The sequence below is a fragment of the Aethalodelphis obliquidens genome, unplaced genomic scaffold, assembly GCF_003676395.1.
Source record: "Aethalodelphis obliquidens isolate GAN/ISIS:26980383/991018 unplaced genomic scaffold, ASM367639v1 scaffold29, whole genome shotgun sequence".
Lineage (NCBI taxonomy): Eukaryota > Metazoa > Chordata > Mammalia > Artiodactyla > Delphinidae > Aethalodelphis > Aethalodelphis obliquidens.
The window spans coordinates 5587750-5610251 of NW_020837973.1; positions in this window are offsets into that span (position 1 = coordinate 5587750).

Consider the following 22502-nt stretch of genomic DNA (forward strand, 5'->3'; position numbering starts at 1 on the left):
AGCTGTAACAAATACCCACTGGACAACTTAACAATACAAATTTATTTTCACACAATTCTGGAGGCCAGAAGTTCTAGATCAAGGTGTTGGCAGTGTTGGTTCCTTCTGAGTCTTCTTTCCTTTGTGCGTATTCAAAAATATTCACTGTTTATCTTTTGCTTTACTTATAACATAGTTGTTTTAGATTGTAAAGTATTTCATCATAGGAAAAAACAGATTAGCAAACAACTTTCTACATATTCCTAATGTTGAAGTTTTAAATTTTCACAATGCCAAATGTATTACCGTGGCTTGTGTTGGGAGTGTATTCGTGTGTTTGCTTTTCATGAGATCTACAAAGAGTTTTCTGTAATGTCAAGTTGAGGACCAAGGTCCAGTTAAGAGGAGTCCCCATACACCACTTGACAAAAAGCTGTGATACACAGACGTAAAAGAGGTGAGACCCTCTAGCAGACAGAGCATGTGTGCTGGAAAGGAAAACCTGTTTGCTTTCCTCTTCTTGGCCACACAGGAGACTGTTTCTCTGTTTCCCTTCTTTTGGTTGGAGCCCAGTCCTGAGTCCCACCAGTGGGATGAGGAAGGCACAGTGATGTAGACCACTCCTGGTCTGGCCATGAGACCGCCCACATGGCTCTCCATGGTTTCCTTTCCTTGGGTGTAGAGCATGACAAGCTAGTGTTGAAAATGGGGGTGTCACAAGAAGAAGCATCCGGGGCTGGTGATTATAATCATGGGAGAGAGCCTCCCAAAGTCCTTGAATGTGCACTAAGAGAGAAATAAACGTGTATTGTGTTCATCTCCCAAGATCTGGAGGGCCTTTGTTTAAGCATCCTGCATCGATCACCCTGACTAATACAACCCAACAGTACCTTTGAAAAAGTCACACTTTTAAAATAGATATTTCAGGACAGGGCTATATACTCAAATTTCATGCATAAGATGTAATAGTTGAATGTTAGAAAACTGCCCAGAGTCACACAGTTTTAGAGGCAGGGGTGGGAAATCCATGATTTAGGGCCAATGCACTGTCACAGTGAAGATTTGGAATCAAAGGCAAAGAATTACTCAGCATCTCTCTAGGTTAGAAACACTATTTTAAATCAAAACACATTCTGACCCTTCTGTCTCCTTCATCCTTACTTTCTTCAAGGCTACTGCAGAAAAAATAATACTTTCACCTATGTCCACCCTTTCCATTCAATTCTAAAGCTTACTACAAACATTAAGCATATCCACTCAGCATTTGACTATGTTTTTGAGGGTTTGAAAGTGTGTGTGTGTGTGTGTGTGTGTGTGAAGGATGTGCAGGTGCTGCTGGGAGGGATTGTGCTTCAAAGAAGCCTCTTTCAGTTGTAGGAAGGGGAGTGAGGTTTTTGTACATGGATGTACGGCAGTGTCTTGGGAAGAGACCCTTTACTGAATGTCCTTTCGGAGGAGGGAAAATGGAATGAAGATGGATTCACATGCAATAGCCTCTTGCCCAGGAGAATTCACATCATAAAATATTGGAATTTACCTACATAAATCTATGGAACAAAAAGTTGGTAGCCAACCTTAAATGGACAAGATTCTCCTCTTCCATGCTGTCATTTCGCGTGTTTGAGTAGAAAAAGAAAGGAGAATGTTTGGGTGTTATAGGTCATGACAGCATTTCTAAAATTACACATGCATGTTGCTTTCCTTTCACCTCCTTTTGTCCACTCTCCTTTCTAACTTTCAGGCTTGACAACCACCTTTGACATCCTTCAATTGTGACACAGATATACGAGTAGAAAAACTCTGGCACCTGTGTCCTGTTGCATAAATTTGCACCATGAAATATCATTATTTCTATCATGAGACTTGGAAAACACATCCTTCACAAAAAGCCTCAGGGCACAGAAAAATAAAAATGTTTAATTAAAATATGTACAAGAAACAGCTGTACATGTTTCAATTGCTCAGGGCAGAGAAGTGTCTCCCTCATAGCATGCTGTAATGAGATTGATTTGTCAGCTGGGCTACATTCATCCAAGGTCAGACTCTAGGGGTCATTTCATCTCCAGAAGATGAATTAACTACAGTTTTTAATTTGGTGTGTGAAGCTTGTAAATGATACAGTGAGATTCCATTGTCAGAACATATGGAAATGTTTTGAGAGAACACCATTTTTTTTCTATCTGATTTAGTGTTTGAAATTCAAGGAACGGTAAAAGGAGTTATTTTGGTAACTTTCATGTTGCCCCTCCAACTTGAGCATCAGGGATATTTCATCAGGAAAGGATGCTCAGCAGGGATATTCATAACGTAAAGCTGGAAATAAAGGGGCAAGGGAGGCCAGGTCGGAAAGAGTAAATGGATAAAGAGTTCTAATCTTTATTGCTTCCTAGCAGATGATTGGCTCATTTCTCAGTTCCTTCTGCAGAGACTCTCAGAGTGGGAATTGCTTAATTATTGTAACTCTCCAGCAGGTAGGGCAAAATTGGAATAACTCATTGCAACCATACTATGTATATAAATTAATTTTGTTATAGTGGTGTCTCTCAAACTTCAGTGTGGATACAGTCATATGGAGTTCTTGTCAAAATGCAGATTCCAATGCAGTAGGTCCAGGCTTGCCTGAGATTCTGCTCTCAGGTGATGCTTTTGATATGAAGACCAGGCTTTTGAAGAGTGAGTCTCTAGGTCATGAATTCTTAGACTCTTACTTTGCTATAGGAGAATTATGATCTTTCTAACCCCCAAGTCATAGGCAATTTTTAGGCGTGCATGTATATGTATTTTTCAGGAGAAGTAGTGTTGACTTTCCTCGTCTTCTCTAAAAGGATCTGATACCTGAAGAGGTCAAGAACTCCTGTCATAGCAGGAACCCAGGAGAGAGGTGAGCTGGTCATCCAACCTGGAAAAAGTGGTCATGCCCAGAAGTCACTTGTGTGTTACTCTGAGAAGAGACTAGTGATGTACAGATAAGACAGAAAACATGTTTAGTGATTGAAGTTTGGGAGAGGAAGGTACATAAGGCTTCAGCTAACTGCTGGAAAGTCTGAAGATGAAGCAGAAGTTTAGGGAAACAGTGATTTTCCTTCCTATTAGAAGCACATGACTACTAGTGAAACAGGCCTTGATTCTGGCTAAACTAGTGGTCATTAGGTCTGGCTGCAGAGTGGACTCATTCTTTACCTGTACTCAGGCTGCTCCTAGAGATCCTGAGTGGGTATATTCATCTGCTTTGGCTTCCATAACAGAAAACCATAGGCAGGGTGACTTGAACAGCAGACATTTATTTTCTCAATTCTGGAGGTTGGCAGTCCCAGGTTGGCATATTTGGATTCTGATTAGGGCCCTCTTCCTGACTTGGAGGTGTCTGCCTTCTCACTGTGTCCTAACATGACAGAAAGATAGAGAGCTAGAAATAGAGACAGAGAGAGGGAGAGAGAGAGAGAGAAAGATCTCTTCCTATAAATTCAATGATCCTATTGGATTAGGGCCCCACCCTCATGACCTAATTTAACCTTAATTACCTCCTAAAAGCCCTGTCTCTTGGTACCATCACTTTGGGGGTTAGGGCTTCAGTGTGTGAATTTTGGAGGACACGATTCCATCCATAGCAGTGAGTATGTCCAGAATGGGGCATTTGCCTTTCAGAGATCCATGGTTGATATTCTTTCATGGTCCAGGTTGAGAACCATTCATCTGGAATGGGTGGAGAAAAATAGTTACACTTGAGAATAGAAATACCATTAAAAACAGACAGGTATCAGTTAGACTAATGTACTGTCTGTCTACTATTGGGATGGTCTTTTCAGGACCATGGAATCCATAGTACACATCTTGTGAGAGTATTGGGTTTTTATTGCCAATCAGTTGAATAAAGGTTCATTCTGGGAGAGGAATGGGGATTTAAGGCAGCACTTGCACCAGGAGAGAGAAAAATTATTCTCCAAGATCAGAGGTCTTGTTCCTGGATTCTAAGGCACAGAGAACCTTGGAGGATTCCAAGTGGTGGTGATAAGAGCATGTAGTGAACTCCCCCTTTTCATGAGAATCAGTCCCCAAAAGAGCCCGGAATCGAATCTGAGGTCAGGTTTGTCCAGGTGTCCCAGAGCCACTGCCTCTAGTGGCAGAAGTAAGTTATTCTCAGCTTCGTTCTTAAGTGTTATCCCCTCCCTCCCCAAGGATCAAAACAATCTTATGAAAGTTATTCACAGCTGAGCAAAGATTTCATGAAGGGCAGCAGCAGCAGCAGCAGCAGCAGCAGGCGTGCCCTAATGGCATAATGAGGAAACTAAAGAACAACCTGCCTACTTGCCCCGGGGACATGTGTGGAGCACTCTACAGAGTAGAATATTTGAAATAGCAGGTAAAGGAACATTAAAGGGGACAATTTTTAGTAATCACTACATTGGGGTTCTCAGGCTATCATGATTTAGGCCTTCAAAATAACTGTGACCAGGACCTGCAGGGGAAAATAGATAAGGAGGAACAGAGACCTTCTTGCTTAGCTGGAGTGAAATGGTTTAAATTAGGAAAGAAATTTTGGAGAGAAAGGGGAATAATTTCTTCACCCAGTGCATCAGCTTTAGGGAAAAGGGGTCCAATATTCTGAGACCTGAAAAAGGGCAGAATTGTCTACTTATATCTAGGAAGCAAATGCAGAATAAAAGTGTCCACCCCTATAGGCTTTCGGGTTTCTCCAGCTCTGCAGCCAACATCTCACATCTGCTAAAAATTGGTAGAAGGAAGGAAAGGAACCCAGGGGGCTTGACCAGAGCATTCTGAGTTTATACTTTATGTACAAAAGAGCTGAATCAGGAGGAATTTTGTAAGCCAGCTGGGCCAACCTCTGATATTTCAGATGAGGAAACTGTGGGAAAAGAGGTGAAGTAATTTCTCCAAAACCTCTGAGGACCAGAGATGGATCTGGTTCTTTATAAGAGACCTCCAGAATTCTGAATGCCCCAGGACTCTCATGTATTAGTAGGACAAGAAATCTGAGTTCAATGATCTTGTCCACTTTTATGATTTGGTGTTTCATTTCTCTGTGAGCCACTGTATTCAGTTACTAATTTCTATTGATTCAATGTCCAAAATATTATCTTCTCCATGCTTTGAAACCAATTCCTTTCCCTTTCGTCCATGCACCACTCCCTCTTTCTCTTATATTTGCAAACTTTTCTTACTACTGGATATTTTCCCTAAATATATTCGTATATTTAAGGTCCAGATATCATTTAAAATTACTTCCTTGTGCAAAAGTCTACTTCTGGGATGACATGGCCTCTTCCTCCACAGTCAAGCTCCTGAGAAGAACAGTCTACACTTGCCATCTCTGTTTTGATTATGTTCTATCACTCTCCATCAACTCCTGACTGGATTTTGTCCCTACCACTGCATTGACATTACTTTGCTTGAGTTACCATAGCCTTCTTTTGGCTAAACCCAACACCCTTTTAGCATCCCCATCTTTCTTGCTCTCTAAGTAGTGCTAGATGTGCATAACCTGTCCCTTCTCCTTGAAGTTCCTCCCCTGGCATCCATGATGCCATTACTGGGTTTATCCCATGTCTTGGGCTTATCTTTTACTCTCATTGCTCTAAAGCCATCTTCTCTTGTTGATCTCAAGCATTCCTGTTATTTCAATTACCATGAGTTGCTTTGTATCTAAGAAATCTCTATCTGTATTGGAATCTCTCCCCTGAATTCCTGAGCTGATATTCAGCTGTTTATTTTTCAGTTCTGCTTAGATGTCCTAATGACTTCTCAACCTTTCCAACATCATCACCATCGTCATCCTCAACCTTACCCCAGATGAACCTGCTTTTCTTCTAGTGGTCCTTGAGTAATCAAGACAAAAGGCTGGGCATTTTTCTTGATTTCTCTTATACCCCACAAGCAATAGCCAAATCTTATTGCTCGAATTCCTATATATGCCTCTGGCAGAATGTATTTTCAACTATCATCATGTACATCACCCTCTATTTAATTTCCTGTTTAGTTGTCTGAATTTCATTGTTGATTATGAATAAGCACTATCTTGATCAGTTCTGTCCCATGTTCCACCTCAGTGCCCAGTATATAGTGGACACTCAGGAAATAGTTTTAAAATAATTAGTTAATGCTATCATGTTTTTTAAAAAATAAACCCTGACAACAACTATCTCCAAAGAAAGTCAGCAATACAAAAATAAAACAGGCTGAATCTCCAAGGGCAGGGTTAGATATAAAATTACCTGTCAATTTACACCCCAGGAAGACTTTTAATGCTGAGGTATGGATTAGAGCTTGTTGCAAGTAGGGTACTTATTAAAGGTGTTACTTACTTTATTGAATCACCCTCTTTGCAGATGCTGAGCTATGCTAACAGGCTCCCTGGGGGAAAGCAGATTGGGCTCATCTGAAAGTTAGGAGTTTGTGGTCAGCTGATGAATTAGAGCACTTGTTCTTGGTCCTTTCATGGAATTGTAATCAATAACCCATTTGATGTACTTACCTTTACCTGGATTTCATATTGACAGTAGATGAATGCATTCTAACTGCCTTATTTTGGATGGAGTCATGGGGTAGAGCCACTTCCACAAATATTTAGTGAAGGGAAAGGCACTGTGCTAGGCACTTTGTGGGGAGAAAGGGAAGGTGTAAAATGGTGGGAATAGTATTTGAACTCAAGTTGTTCACAGTCTGACAGGGAATCAAGGAGTGTTAATGTGCAGACCAACATCATTTATTATACAGGATGTGGCAACTGTCATGAGATCTAACTCACACGGAATTCTGTCCATTCATGGCAGAGGAAATTACATATAGCAGCAGATTCAAGAGAGTTGAATTCAAAACAGAAAATAAAGTGTTTTGTGGTTCTGCAAGTGGGGCTGCACTTCCACATGTGGCTACACTAGGAGGAGGAGGTCATCACGGGCAGAGATGACAAAAATCACAGATACAGGAAAGTATGAAGTAATGACAGAACACTGGAAGTCAAATTAGAATTCATATTATTGTAGGGAAGGTATGGAAGATACAGTGGACAAGAATGGAGTGTCTTGCAGTACAGCTTGAGAAGTCAGCTACAGGAAAAAAACCTCCTTAAAGCTCATATTTTATCTTAAAATGTCTACTCCATAATGTATCTGTCTTTATTTTAAAATTAAAAAAAATATTTTCTATAGTTTATCATTGACTACAATAGGTACATCAGGAAGATTCTGGAGTGCATTCTGTGGTGTTGAGTATCCCGTGGCACATTGCCATGTACGCATGGGTAACAGTCTTCAACTTGAGCAACATTTTATTTACTTATCAAATTCATCTGTAAATTTGTTATGTGCTGCAAACTACTAACTTTACAAATGTTAACCCATTTAAATCTCAAAACAAAATATGTGGTAGGCACTATTGTTATCTTCATTTTAAAGAAAAGGAAACTGAGGCTCAAAGATGATAAAGTGTTTGCCCTACATCATACTTCTAATGGGGAGAGGTCTAGGATTCAAACCTGGGCAACAGAGTTCCAGGGATGATGCTCTGACCACTAACTAGAAAGCCTCTATTGAAATTATAGAGAACTTTTAACTTTATTTTAGAAATTAAAATGAGCTAGAAAGCTAGACTAGAGCATATTTAATGAGTCAAAATGTATCACTGGTACACAAAGAATATTTTCCCTAATAAATGTTTGTACATATTTGCATGCATGTGTACATATGTGGTATGTGTGTATACACACATGAACTGCAGTTTTAAATGAGTTGACTTTATCTGTAATTATGATTCTCATTCCAAATATGTTATAATAATCTTTTTTTATTGGAGTATATTTGCTTTACGATGTTGTGTTAGTTTCTGCTGTACAGTGAAGTGAGTCAGCTGTATGTATACATATATCCCCTCTGTTTTGAACTTCCTTCCCATTTAGGTCACCACAGAGCATTAAGTAAAGTTCCCTGTGCTATACAGCAGGTTCTCATTAGTTATCTGTTTTATACATATTAGTGTATATATGTCAATCCAAATCTCCCAATTCATCCCACCCCCACCCCTCTCTCCTCTTGGTGTCCATAAGTTTGCTCTCTACATCTGTGTCTCTATTTCTGCCTTGCAAACAGATTCATCTATACCATTTTTCTAGATTCCACATATATGCGTTAATATACGATATTTGTTTTTCTCTTTCTGACTTACTTCATTCTGTATGACAGTTTCTATGTCCAACCACGTCTCTACAAATGACCCATTTCATTCCTTTTTATGGCTGAGTAATATTCCATTGTATGTATGTACCACATCTTCTTTATCCATTCATCTGTCAATGGCCATTTAGGTTGCTTCCATGACCTGGCTATTGTAAATAGTGCTGCAATGAACATTGGGGTGCATGTGTCTTTTTGAATTATGGTTTTCTCTCTTGAATATAAACACTATCTGACTGGAATATTTGCGGGCAAGAAATTGGCTACCAATGCAGGAAGTGCACCAGGTAAACTAACTCTAAAAGTGCAAAAGAGATGCCAAGTGCATCTATGTGAAAAGACAAGGACTGGGATGCTAACCCCCAAGGCTTATCAGCATTGGTGATAACCCCCTTGGGTAGATGCCTGTTGGAAGTGACCCAGAGGTCACACATAGCCCTTGATGGGAGACCAGGCATGCTCCCACTCTGATCTGCCTGGAGAAGATGTCAGCAGATGGAATGAGGTCTTTACAGCCCTTCTTTTGTTGGACTAGTATCTTGAGAAGCTCAGATATTCTAGCCCCCAAATTTCTCTAGATATAAAGCCAGAAAAGATGTTGCTGATAACCTATGACAGCCCAACATATTTCCTGATCAGGAAGGTGGAATTCAGATTTCAGATTATATATCCTATTAATCTCCCCATGACACTGACCATATTATTCCCCTCAAGTGAAGCTTGGATAATCAATAACTATCCAGTTACTACATGTAGTTCAGAAACAAACAGGAAGTACATGCGTGAAGAAATAAGTCATCCAATGATGGGATCAACCTTCAAATTATTTTGTTTAAAATATTATATCCTGTGAATGTAAGCAGTGAACATGGTGTTCATTGAGTTATTCATTTATTTCTTCGTTCCACAAATATTTGTTAGTACTATTCAGGCACCGTTCTAGGTGCTGTTCTAGGTGCTGAAACATTGGAGAGGAATGTGTTTCATTCAGTGGTTCAGGCACTGTTCTAGGTGCTGAAACATTGGAGAGGAATAAGGAAACCTAATGGAACTTTGACTCTAGGACAAGGAGAGAAGTGGTACACATCATAATTACAGAACTGGAAATAAATATATAATATATTAACCCTTTGTGGTCAAAGATGTGAAGAAAATATTCAAAGAGAGGTGAGAGAGAGTAATTGAGCTGGCTGAGGGCTGTTTGAATAGAGCAGACGGAGAAGGGCTCTGCATAGTTGGGATGAAAGGTGAGGACCACAGCATAAGAAGATGTGAAGAGTGTGGAAAGAGAATTCCAAGCAGAGGGTACAACACATAACAAGGTTCTGAGAGAGGAAAGGGCTGGGCTTCTTTGAATAATAGAAAGGAAGCAGGGAGACATCCAAAGGGAAGAAATAAAAGAGGAGGCTGGAGGGGCTGGCAGAGATCTAGGTCCTACAGAGTGAAAAGGAATTTGTTCCTAGATTTTTTCTCATTATTCTATTGATGACTTTGAAAATGTTATCAGTCCCCATGGATTCTTGTCATTATCTTTATACTCCTGAATATGACTTCTTAAGTCAATTTTGCTGAAACTCTTTAAAAGCCATGGGAAAAAAACCCTTAGTAATTTTTCTAATTAAATTTTTATCAATAATTAGACTATAACAGGACTTCACTTTTACCTGTTTTGCAGAATTGTTACATCAATTTTCTCTCTCCTTTGAAAATTATTATAGCTTTCAAGTAAGTGGCAAAAGATTATTAAAGTCACCCCAGAAAGTGTTTCAGATTTGAGAAGTGTGGCGAGTACAATCCAATTCTCCTAACAGAGATGGAGAAAAAGACAAGTGCAGTTCAATATTAATTATCGCCATGAGAAGACAGAGGGATCAAGAGGTAAACCTTGGTCTGAAGGCTGGCTTGCACATGTGAAGAAGAGGATGAGTCATAAGACTCATCCATGATCAGACTTAAGCTTCTAGGACATGGGAGAGGCTCCCCCTCGAGGCGAACCAGGGAAAAATGCAATAGTTTACTTGGGTAATTCAGGGTCCTAGACTCTGAGATTTCTTTATCTTTTCACAAACTGTTGGCTCCCATTGCCATAGCACTTAGAATTTCCAAGATGTAGGACACACACGGCCATTAAGCTAAATTCATCCTCCATCGCTGGCTTGGGCTGTGCTCTCAATTGGAGAGATTGTGTATGATCCTGAGAGACTCCCGTTTTTTCCTTCTGAATTCAGGATTAGATGTTCACTTGATTAATCAGATTTCCTGGTGCCCCTTCATCTAAGGCTCATCTTCCATAGGGGAGGCATCTATTTGTTTGAAGCAGAAAGGGCACCATTGACACCTTACTACTCTGGAGTCTGGATGGCTGAAAGCAATCCAAAAAGGACAACTTGGTCTCCACTGCTTGCTCTGACAGTGCCAGCCCTTGTGTGGTTCCATTCTATTTCACCTTTGGTGCATACTACTCAGGGGTGCAGGGAAGGACAGGAGTGTGGCTAACAAAATTAATTTCATAGGAGCAGTTGAGAATTTAATATTTATTTAGGTCTTGCTACGTGTCAGAAAAGGCAAAGAACACATGACATGCATGATTTTATTTAATGATCATAACTATCCAGGATGTAAAACTATTACTATGCAAATTTTACATGAGGATGTTAAAAAACTTACTCAGGGTCTTACCTGGGCCCTTTGACTCCTGAACTCACATTGCTAACCACTGTTCTCTCCCTTTCTTGGGCTCAGGGAAACATAAATCCTGAGCAGTAAAATCACAAACGTTGATAACTTTTGAAATACAGAGAGGACCAAACAAGCCCTCTTAATATGAAATTCATAAACCTAAGAACTGAAGTATAAATTAGGTATTTTATAATCAAAATATTTGGCTTGGATCGACAAACACATACCTTTTAGAGTAGGTCATGGTTCTCATAAACAAAGGCTTTTTGTTCAAAACAATGGACTCAAGAATCAGAGGAACAGGGTTTTGCTAAATAATTAATTAAATTGCAAGAACACCCTCTCAGCAAATTTTTAAGTGCACAACAAACACAGTTGTTAGCGCTAAGCTCTCTATATAGAGAGATCTGTTATATAGCAGATCTCTAGAACTTATTCATCTTACATAACTTGGTTTTGATTTATATTTCCCTGATAATTGGTAATAATGAGCATCTTTTCATATGCCTGTTGGCCATTTGTATGTCATTTTTGGAGAAATGTCTATTCAAGTCCTTTGCCTATTTTTAAAACTGGGTTATTTGGGATATTTTTTGCTATTAAGTTGTAAAAGTTCTTATATATTTTGAAGATTAATCTCTCATCAGATATATAGTTTGCAAATATTTTCTTCCATTCTGTAGGTTGCCTTTTCACTCTGTTGATTGTTTCCTTTTCTGTGCAAAAAGTTTTGTTTTTATTCACTAGTTTGTTGTATTTTTTTAGATTTCACATATAAGTGATTTCATACAGTATTTGTCTTTCTCTGTCTGACTTATTTCACTTAGAATAATATCCTCCAAGTCCATTCATGTTGCTGCAAATGGCAAAATTTTATTCTTTTTTTTGGTTAAGTAGTATTCCACTGTATATATGTACCATATCTTCTTTATACATTCATCTATTGATAGACACTTAGGGTGCTTCCATATCCTAGGAATTGTAAATAATGCTGTGCAGAAGCTTTTTAGTTTGATGTAGTTTTGCTTGTAATTTTGCTTTTGTTGCTGGTATTTTTTATGTCAAACCCAAGAAATCATTGATAAGACCAATGTCACGAAGATTTTACCGTATATTTTCTTCTAGGAAGTTCATAGTTTTCACATCTTATATTTAAATCTTTAATGCATTTTGAGTTGATTTTTGTATATGGTGTAAGATAAGTGTCCAATTTCATTCTTTTGGGTGTTATATCCAGTTTTCCCAACACCATTGGTTGAAGAGACTATCTTTTCCACATTGCATAGTATTGGCACAGTTGTCAAAAGTCAGTTGACTGTAAATGCATGAGTTAATTTCTTGTCTCTTTATTATGTGCCATTGGTCTATATGTCTGTTTTTAAATTGGAACTTTTAATACAAATAACAACAATTGTAATTCTTTTTGTGTGTTTGTGTGTGAATTTCAGAATGAAAGTATGTCAATTTTTTATGATTATAAAAGTAATACATATAAGAAACTCGTAAAGAAGAAAATTAAAATTTCTAGTAACGTTACGCTGAATTCAACAAATAGTGTCTGCTTCTGCTAAGAGGTGTCTACTATGAACTGTGAAGAAGTTCACATAACACTTTTCCTGCATTATCTCATTTTATCATCCAACCACTATGGAAAGAAAGTACTAGTATTCCCATGTTATGGTTGGGAAAATGAGCCTCATGGACTCAATTGTCCTATATTAATCACAGAGTGTTAAGATAAAGGTTATTTTGATTAGCCTTTATTTTTTCACTTCCCATCTCCATAGTTATGTATACTTTTTTCATGTAAAAATGACAGTTTTCACAAAAAATGTTCCTTCATTTTTAAGAAAAAATAAGAAAGATGTATTAATTCATGAAAATAATTACATATTTAAATTTTTAATATGTCAAGGATGTGACAGCTTCTAGCTACAAAATTATCCTATCAAGTATTAATCACATAAAATTTCACAGTAAAGAACCCATTACAGTCCTTCATATTTCTCTTGTTGTTTTTCTCATTATTATTGTTAATGTTCTCACTGTGGATAATGTTTTTTGGACAACATGATTAGAGAAAATAGTTATGGTTAGGCTATACACTAAATATGAAATGTTAAAATAATTCTACTTTTAACTGTAATGACTTACTAGTAAGAAATATTAGGTTGTCAGAAGCAAATGTTTACCCATATATGCTCGATATCTCCATAGAGGTTTTCCTTTAATGACTTTTTATATTCTCCTGGTTTTGACTAACCAGATTTTCATCAGGAGCGAAATTGAAGAATATGTGCTATTATGAATTTATTCATTATGAAGAGTGTAATTTGGGTTTTGAGAACACTCCAGTGAACACATTTGCCACATATACCAAGCATTATTTTGTGGTAGAAGGCTGTGAGGCAAATGAGTCAATCTATAGGAAATGGACATTTTAAACTGTTTGGTACACCTAATAATTATAATTATTGGGATAATTACCAAATACTGTAATTTGGTAATTACATTACTGGGATAATTACCAAATACTGTATAATGAACTCTTGACTTAGCTATTAACTACACAGAGATATGGAGACCACTGACCCGACCATCACATAAAATGAAGGCTTGCAAAACACAAAAGGTACGAAAAAAAAGGAGTCATTTATTGTCATTTGAGTTGTTCTTTTTTGAGAAACGTATCTTTGGAGGAAAGAGCTGTATAGGGAGATTTTATTTATTTTTAAGCTTTCCCAATTTCATGAAGAAATGGATAGAACTAAAAATGACCAGCACTCCTTTTTCTGGTTCAGTGATTTTTCCCTTGCTGATGAAGACAATCTTATCTGCAGGTTTACAATTCAGAGCCATTAAATATAGCTCTGCTATTTTAAGAGGTCAGTTTTAAGATTGATACTTTCTTAATTAAGAGGAGAATTCATAAACATTATGCATTAAAAATTCAAGACAGTCAAAACATTAAAAATATGTTGTTATTCAAATCAGCAAGCCTATTTGATTCAGTTTTACTTGTTCTTGTCTTTTTTCCTAATGATTCAATTTTACATGTTCTTAGTTTTATTTTTTTCCTTGTTACTAAATTAGTTTTTACAATGACAATTGGTAAACTTTTCACAATCATGGGAAAATAAATACTATTGTATTCATCAAAGATACAGATTCTTAATTATGGACAAGAATCTATAACAGAGGAACACATTTGCTTCTTTGCAAATAGACTCTGGACTCCTGTTCCATAACTGAAAGGCAGACATTCCAAAATGTGCAAATGTATTGTACTCCAAAACTTCAAATTTGTGTTTCTCTTACGATAATGATTTTCTTGTGAGGTCAACTGAGACAAGACCATGTACCATATAGTTAACCAGAGATATTGAACTCCACAACCCTTGGGTGAATGGGGTAGTTGAGGAGGAGCTTCGCAGGTAGGGAGCAGGAGTGCTCATCAGGGATGCTAGTTGCCTGACAGTTATCCTCCTGTACTTCTGTTACTGAACCAAACTTGGGTCTGCTTGCCCTTGTGCAGGAAAGCCAATCTCCTGACACTGGGTTGTGGTGAAGGAAAGTGCAGAGTTTTTTACAGGCACCAAGCAAGGAGTCCAGGCAGCTGGTGTTCAAAAGGCCCCAACTTCCCGATGTCTTTCAGGGAAAGGTTTTTAAATACAGGGTGAGGGAAGGGGGTTGTGGGGTGTGTGATCAGCTGGTGGACATTCTTCTGATTGGTTGGTGATGAGGTATTTGGGAATCCACATCATCAACCTTCTGGTTCCAGCTGGTATGGGGTCTACATGTCTGTGGGCCACATACAGTTAACTTCTTCCACCTGGTGGGGACTTCAGTATCTGCAAAACAGCTCAAAGGACACAGCCCAGAATATTATCTATAGACTTTGAGGAGGAACTAAATGTCTTGACTTTGTTTAATGGCTAAACTATTATTATTTTGTCTTGCTTGACTGTTTTCCTTTCTCTCTGCATTTTCTCACTTCTGTGAATAAATTTATTATTTGACTGAAGATTTTATACAGACAAAAGGCAGGTAGAGGATGTGGGGGCATGAGGGCAGTCTGTTGTGGGAAGACTCCATAGGGTCCTGCTCTGCTACACTTCCTTGTCAGCATGACCCGAATTTGCTGGGGTCAGTAACCAGCCCAGGTGAGACAGTTACTTTCCATAACCTTGGTGCCTGGAGGGGACCTCATACCCCACATCTTGCTGATGAGATATGAGAGGAAAATAGAAGGGAGGCTTCTGAAAAGAGAAACCACAGCTGGGGCTGCCCCTACCCCATGCTTTTGTGCCTTGAATGTGGCAGCTCTGCAACTGACCCTGGAGCTGTGGCAGCCTTTCCTGACACATGGGGTGCCCCTGACGCTAGGGAGCCCCTCAACTACCATCAGCTGTTAAATACATCTAGATTCCTTGTTAGAGGAGAAAAATATACTCTGACCCACTTAAACCACAGATACCAGGCTTCCTGTTTCTTGCAGCTGACAGCATTCCTATCCCGGCCCATCCAGTGCAGACTCCTTGTCTCTCCTTTCTTCTCCTTTGATTCCTTGTCCTTCTTCTTCTCTTTAACAAGGGGCATGTGCATGTATGTGCGTGTGTGTGCATGTGTGTGTGCATATGTGTGCATGCACCTGCGTGCATGCTTTTTTCTTAACAACTGTAACAACACTTTCTCCTATTTTTGAGAGATGGGAAAATAGATGGAATGGGAGTGTGTTTGGATTGGGAGGGTCTGCTGTGGTGGACTGAGTAAAGAGGGAGAAAAGAGAAGCCTTGCACTCTCTGGATAAGACTGGGGGTTGACTGCAATGCCCTGAGAGGATAGTCCTGCCTGCAAAAGGGAAACCACACATTGGGCCTGAATAGCTCAGTGACCCACTTATCACACAAAGTCTGCAATCTCGAGATGCCACGGTTTTCCCCAGGAATGTTAGAGGCCTCATGTCAGCAGGTGGAGCCAGCCTATTTGCCCTTGACTGCAAGCCACATTGGATATCCCTGCCCCCACTAGGCTGGAAAGGGCAGCACCTGCAGCAACACAAATTCAGGAGGAGAAGCAGCTTGGTCAGGACAGAAAGTCCTGTGTGGAAGCTGCCAGCCCTCCGGCTGCACTGTTTTGGCTGGTCTGGGTCACTGCAGGGTTTCTAAAGTGAGATGGCCAGACGGCCGAAGCCTTCCTAAGATCTGGATACCGGAATCATGAGAGGTTGATTTACTTTCTGGTCTTCATAGGCTGGGTCTTCATACAACACAGGAGCCATAAGAAAAGCTCCCCTGGTGGTGGTGGGTATGGGAAGGCACTAGGAATTTCTCTCCCTGCCCCCAGACACCTCTCTAAGGGCATGATTGGAAAGATGAACATCATATACCTCTCACTGGAAAAAAGCAGATGAACCTGAATTACTTTTCTCTGATTGGACTTAAACATTCACGGCTGAGTGAATCCTAATTTGCCACAAGACATCTTAGATTTGTTTTTCTGGGGACACCTTTATGAAAAATAGCAAAGTGCCTGTACAGTTGTCTGAAGACATTGCAGGTAAAAAGTCCTGTTAATACTTCCAGTTCCCAGTGTATGATATTGTGAGAAAAGGAAACTATCCTGCTGACTCTGTTTTAAATACGAACCAGAAAAGTGGCTGTATTTAAGTGGAAAAGTACCAATGTGGAGAGTTGAAATTTTCCTCTGAAAAATGGAAGCTGTGACCTAATTGTGAAACATTGCATCCCAGAATTATTATTTTTTCATATCCCTCTAACCCTTGTTTAAAAAAAAACCCTTAAACTCTGTCCTCATAAATCCTATCTAAAATCCATGGTAGTAAAACCAAGTTAATTGCTTTTCACATAAAAACCTGTTATTTTATCACAGCAAGGTGAAGACCATGTAGAAAGGGGGATCAGTACTAAACAAATACTTAGTTTTTTTCTGAAAAACTAAATGCATCAAACTTGATTATCTATTTTGGATCTACAAAACTATGAGTGATAACAATTTAGCCCTCCATGGACTCAGTCCTCCAAATTTGTCATCAGCACTTGTCTGGTTTTTAATTTCCCTACCATTGTCCCCCCTCCACCCATGCTTCCCCCTGATCTCTTCACACTATTTCTACTATTGTCATGCAGGATCCTGACTCCCTGTTGACAAGGTGTCCCTCACACTCCTCCTCCTGTCCCTTTTGAAACACATCTGTCTTATGTTCAATTCTCTTAGGGCCAGTGGTAAGTGTTCAAATGTTTGTTGATGGGCTAAATAATCAAAATATTAATTGGGATACCATCTTTATGACTGGTCACACTTCCACGTGTGATTCATACCAAATAATACATATGTGTTTTAATACAGACCTTTAATACTTGATATCTTAAAGGCACATGTGGAACATCAAACGAGGGCAGGAGCAGTGTGGGCCATAGTTATCTGTATCATATATCGGTTGAGGGGATAGCCCAGTAAGGTCTATGGAGGTAATATAAGGGAGCTGAGCTGCCACTAGGGTGGTGGATATCCCATAACTGTAAGAGCGCAGAGAACCTGCTTTACCAGAACTCTTCTCAGAGGGTATTAGAAATGAATGAAAGGGATATTTTAATGCTGGACGTGGGACCTGGGGCCACAGTGGAACATGCTGGGGTGATGTGACTTGATGGTCTGGCCCTCAGCATCACTCAGTTGGCGTGGGGATGAGGGTATCAGAGGGCCAGTTGAGCCCTGCCCCTGGTGTTCTCTTTATCTTGTTTGTCTTTAAGGAATATTAATGTGAAGGGGACCAAACCATCCATTTGTCTAGAAGGTTGAGTCTCAGTCTAACCCTGCCAATAAGAGACTGAGAGAAACTGAAGATGTGACATATGGAAGGTTGAAATATACATATTTCCTTCCATCTTGCAATTAAAATGCAAGAGGAAGAATGTGGAGCTTTTGGATTTCACATTGTGATTGATTTATACCAATATCGACTCATGTCAGTAAGTGGGGAAAATTTTTCTGACTCTAATAAAATCACTTTTAGTTTCTGACCTTTTGCAAGACAGGTTGTACTGCACGGAAAAGTGCCAGATCCCAGAGTGGTAAGTCTGGTATTTCCTCTCTTTGTCCTCTTCCTCCTCCTTTTTCTCCTTCTTCTTCAAAATGACAAATTAAAATATTTTGTCCTGGGAAGATTTCAGCCATTTAAAAATAATAATTTGGGTGTATATATGGAGTGTTTTGTGTTAATTTCAAAGCTTTGCATTGGAGGCAGTACATACTTATCCCTGGCTACTGGCTACTTCTTAAAGGTGTATAAACATTGCCCAGTTTTCTTACATTAAATAAATACACTCCGATCCTGCTCTTCCTCTTTCTCCATCCCTTCGCAGGTGGACTTCTGTGATCTCCACAAGAGCACGGCAGTCTGTCTCATTTCACTCCATATTTAGTGGATAGCCCAGTGCCTGTTGTACAACGTGTTCTCAGTGAGTATTTGCTGAATAAATGAACAAAGGAGTCACTCTCTCTAATCTCTCATACTGCATTCTGTGCATATGAATAAAATTGCATCAAATAGTTATGGTCAGATTAATAAATTATCTAGAAACAAATAGCTGTATCATTACCACTCAGATTGACACATGATTTTGTCAGCATCCCAGATAAACACTTGGACCCCTTCCCCATACTCCCTCTCTTCAAAGTTAATTACTATCCTGACTTCTAGTTTTATATGTTTTTAGACTTTATATAAATGAAATCACACAGTATGTAATCTGTATCTGGTTCTCATTACTAAATGTTGTAAGGATATATCATAATCTAATTTACCCAGTGCATCATCAAAGGACATTTGGGCTGTTTCCAGTTTGGGGATAACTGCTGCTATTGCTGTGACTGATTTGTTCATGTCTCTTTGTTGCAAGGACTTACAGTTCATAGGAGTAGAATTGTTGGGTTATAGAATATGCAAGGTTTCAACTGTAGTATAGAATTCCAAGTGTTAAGATCAATTTACACATCCACTATCACTTTATGAGAGTTTCAGTTGCTCTAAACCCTCACAGAAACATGACATCCTGGTATTTTGATTTTTAGCTCTTCTGCTAGGTAGAGTGGCAGTTCATTGTGGGTGTAATTTGCATCTTCCTGATTGTAATTTAGCTTGAACACATTTTAAATATGTATTAACCATTTTGATTTCCTCTTTTGCAAACTGTCTGACACTTCTTTTTAATTTTTTTTAATCGAGCTAACTATATATGAACAACATGAAAGGATGACACTTCTTGATTTCAAAACTTACAGCAAAGCTACAGTGATCAAGACAGTGTAGTACTAGAATAAGATTGGCCTGCTGACGTATAGAACAATGGGACAGAACCAAAAGTCCACAAACAAACCTTCACATTCACCATCAATTGACTTTTCACGAGTGTATCTAAACTATTCAATGGAGAAAGAATAGTCTTTTCAACAAATGGTACTAGAACAACAGCATCTCCACATGTTGGATAGATACTCCTCACTATACATGAACATAGACTTGAAATGAGTCATAGACCCAAATGTAAGAGCTAAAATTAGAAAACTCAAAAGAAAATATAAATTGTATCTCAATAAAGTTGTTATATAAAATTGTTTTATAAAATCTGTGTAACATAAGAATAGTGAGTGTATGTGTGTGTATATAAACTTTTTGAAAAGCAAACCATTTGTAAACAAAGATGTACATCTGCTGTGTAGCTGGCCATAGAGAGATTATGTTACTGAATTCAAGCATGCTAATAATTGTTCAGTGATAGGGTGGGTGCATTTTATATATGTCTGTTTTACTATGTCTTAGCTATACTTTAGGGCATTGATTAAGGGATTTGGTTAAGGTGTAATGCATTATAATTTTCCCATTAAAAATAATTGAAAGTAGACTCATCATTGGCATTTTTTGTACAGAACTTCTAATTATCAGAGACATTATTGTCACTAAGTGAGTGATGCTTAGATTTTATATGTCCCTATGCAAGTTTAGGAATATATATTGTTTTAGTATTTTTGCAGTTGTTTCCTCAGAGATTGCAACCTTCAACCTTGACTCATTAATGTCTGATATTCTTTGGTGCTTCACCGTCTTGCTTGATGATGCAAAGACCTTAGAACACTTTATCTCAATTTCACCTTCTTATAATGTTAATTCCATTGCCTCTTGTGTTTTAATTTTGAACATGTTTAAACTCCTAGATCTTATTACTATTATTTTTATTATTTAATATTTATTTATTTTTCCTCAGGTGTTTATCTTTTTATTAATTTTTATTTCTATTCTTTCCATAATCTTTACCTTTAAACTGAAATAATTTTTCTTCTACCAGAAGGCATTTAAAAATATTTCCTGTCTTGTAGGTCTGTTAGTAATGATTTATTTTTAAATTTTTGTTGCTGTCTGAGCTATATACTTCAAAGTGGAAGAAATTTAATTTTTGGATTACATTTCTAGTTTGTTGTTTTATTTTTATTTTCAATAATATAAATATATTACTGCATTTTCTTCTGTTTTTCTTTGTTCCTGTTATGTAGAGAGTTCCAAGTCTTATTGCTTCTTCTTGGAAGGTAATCAATTTTTTTCTGGCATATTTTAATAATTTCTTTTTGTATGTAATTTTCTTCAACTTTACTCTGAAATTTGTGTCTTTCCTTTTGTCTGGCTTGGGAATTCAGGGACCTTTTCGAATTGTGTCTTCACAGCTTTCATTAATTTTTGAAAATTCTTATCCATTCTCTCCTCAAATATTTTTTTCTACTTTACGTTATATCTCCTCTCTTTCTGGGACGATTATACATGTTAGATATTTTCACTTACCCTCTCCTTTTTTTGCTATTTCTTTTTTCATTCTGTGCTTAATTCTGGATTTTTTTCTGTCTCATCTTTCAGTTCATTCGTTTTCTATTTAGCTGTGTCTAATTTGCTGATAATCCATCTAATGAATTATTAATTTTAGTCATTTAAATTTTTATGTCTTTAATGTTTATTTTTCATTTTATGGTTTCCAGTTTGCTTTTAGTCCTCATTCTTCTGTTTTAGATCCTTAAAAATGCAGGTCTGTTTCGATTACTTATTTGGTTTTTTCTTCATTTTAATTCATGTTATTTGTCTGATTGCATTCTGGTTATTTTTGATTGAGTGCAAGGTTTTGTATACAGAATTGTATAAATACTCTTGAGGACTAAAATAATAGTTCATCCTCCAGAGTGTATTTAATTTTTATTATTTATTTATTTACCTACTTTTTAAAATTACTTTTTATTGGAATATAGTTGCTTTACAATGATGTAGTAGTTTCTGCTGTACAGCAAAGTGAATCAGTTATAGATATACCTATATCCTCTCGTTTTTGGTTTTCCTTCCCATTTAGGTCACCACAGAGCACTGAGTAGAGTACATGTTCATTAGTATAAAATAGATAACTATGAGAACCTATTGTATAGCACTGAGAGTATTTAATTTTTAAATTGAATTTTGCTTTTGGCAGACATTGGCACCAACTTTTGGCATCATCTTAATCCAGTTTCAGGGTCTGAAATGACTCACTTTGCTAAGTAATTGCTAAGGTTAGTTCCTTTCTTTCTTTCTCTCTCTTTCTCTTTCTTTCTTTCTTTCTTCTTTCTTTTTTAAGCTCACTTTTACCTGGTGGTGTGTCTCACAAGCATCACAGGTTAAATATTGGGTAGCTTAGCAGGACCTCTTTCCACTCTTTGTAGGGACCTGGGCTCCATTTTTTCCCCATAGTCCTATTTAGCTGTCAGAAGTACTGCTCATATTTTTAGCTTTTTTTTCTGTCCTTTCCAGAATTTGGAAGATGCCATTAATAAAATTGTGCCCCAAATTTTCCTCGCTTGGGTTTAATTTCTGATTATATCACAACCTTATTGGCTCTCTCCAACATCTTCCAGCAGACTCTTAAGATCATGTTCAAGTTTTCTGCTTGTTCTCAGTAGAAGTATTGGTCCAAAGTTTCTAGTCCATCCTCTATTCATTCTTAAATCCACAACATTCTGAATTTTTCCACTGTCCCTCCACCAAAACTCTCGATAAAGTCACCAACAGCTTCCACATCAGAAACTCTGATGGACATTTTCAGCCCTTGGCTTTCTTGAACACTCTAAATCATTTGATTCTGTTGTCCTTACCCTGCTTAAGAAACATCCTGTTGATTTCCTTCCTTGCCATCTGGTCATTCTGCTTTGCCATTGTCTCCTCATCCTCCTAACATTCACACCCTCTCCCTGAGTGAGTTCACCCATTCCAGCAGCTTCATTAGCATCTATATATCGTTGACTTTCTAAAGGATGTCTCCAGAGAAGACCTTTCATTGTGAGCTCCTGTATGCTGCATAGCCACACCTAAAACAACTCTACTTAGATGCCTCTTGGGCTTCTCAATCTAAATGTGATCAAATAGCATTATCTTTCCCTAAGCTTCACAAACATCCTTAATTCCTTTCAGTTCTTGGTTCCACATCATCACTCAGTTTCCAAACCTAGTGATTATTTCTTCTAAATATCTCTCAAACACATCTATTTTTTCCTATCCCCACTCCCTCTGCTTTTGGCCAAATCACAAGCATCTCTAGCCTTCTTAACCCAACATTTATTCTTACTGCTTCA